Source organism: Oenanthe melanoleuca, chromosome 1 (genome assembly GCF_029582105.1).
Source record: "Oenanthe melanoleuca isolate GR-GAL-2019-014 chromosome 1, OMel1.0, whole genome shotgun sequence".
Classification (NCBI taxonomy): Eukaryota; Metazoa; Chordata; class Aves; order Passeriformes; family Muscicapidae; genus Oenanthe; species Oenanthe melanoleuca.
Genome location: NC_079333.1, coordinates 18,753,281 through 18,754,271, shown reverse-complemented (window position 1 = coordinate 18,754,271; position 991 = coordinate 18,753,281). Strand labels below are relative to the sequence as shown.

The window sequence follows — 991 nt, the reverse complement described above, 5'->3', positions numbered from 1 at the left end:
ACTTCACGGGAGGGAAATGCTTTCAGGCCCTGTTTCATTCAGCTCTCCCGCCAGGTGAATTTCCAGCCGTGCCTGCCCCATGGTCCGTGGGAGGACATGCTGTGGGCTGCCCTTGCCCTCTGTCCTGAGGCTGTGCCGATTTCGCTCTGCCGTGGATAACCCGGGCGGGCAGCGCTGCCGTGAGGGCAGCCCTGGAGGCGGCCGGGGCCCGCAAGGCCAGAGCCGGAGCCTGCACGGCCTCACTGTGCGCTGCCACCTCCCTGCCCCCGGGCAAAGCGCATGAGGGTGTCCGTGCCCGGGAGCAGCGCGGGGTGTGTGTGAGGGGCTCGGCGGGCCGGTGTCCGTGCCCGGGAGCAGCGCGGGGTGTGTGTGAGGGGCTCGGCGGGCGGGTGTCCGTGCCCGGGAGCAGCGCGGGCTGTGTGTGAGGGGCTCGGCGGGCCGGTGTCCGTGCCCGGGAGCAGCGCGGGCTGTGTGTGTGAGGGGCTCGACGGGCGGGTGTCCGTGCCCCGGGAGCAGCGCGGGGTGTGTGTGAGGAGCTCGGCGGGCCGGTGTCCGTGTCCCGGGAGCAGCGCGGGCTGTGTGTGAGGAGCTCGGCGAGGCACGATGGCGGCGCCGCTCCGCTCCCACACGGGCTGGACACGCTTCCCGCAGCCCCGTGCTCGCACCGGCCGGTTAGCTCAGTTGGTTAGAGCGTGGTGCTAATAACGCCAAGGTCGCGGGTTCGATCCCCGTACGGGCCAGTTATTTTTGCCGTTCCCGGCCGTGCCTGGGCTCCACCGTCGAAGAGGAACATCCGGAAAGCTGCGGGGAAAGAAAAGAAATAATGTACGTAGGAAGTACGCGGAGGGGCATTTTAAATCTTCCCGTAGTGTCACCAAAGTGTTCCGTGTTTTGCCCCGCAGCACTTTGTTCAAATGTTCATTAGCTTTAGGCAGAAGGCAGCACGCAGCAACTCCGACCGTAGTTCCCTTCCAGTGAATAATCACAGGGA

The 991-nt window shown here is 66.4% G+C and overlaps 1 non-coding gene across 1 annotated transcript; it reads left to right on the top strand.

Annotated features, from left to right (window-relative positions):
- The first annotated feature begins 666 nt into the window (after positions 1-666).
- TRNAI-AAU (transfer RNA isoleucine (anticodon AAU)) lies at positions 667-740 on the top strand. Its single transcript has one exon. It is a non-coding gene; the product is annotated as a tRNA-Ile (tRNA).
- Positions 741-991: the final 251 nt, after the last annotated feature.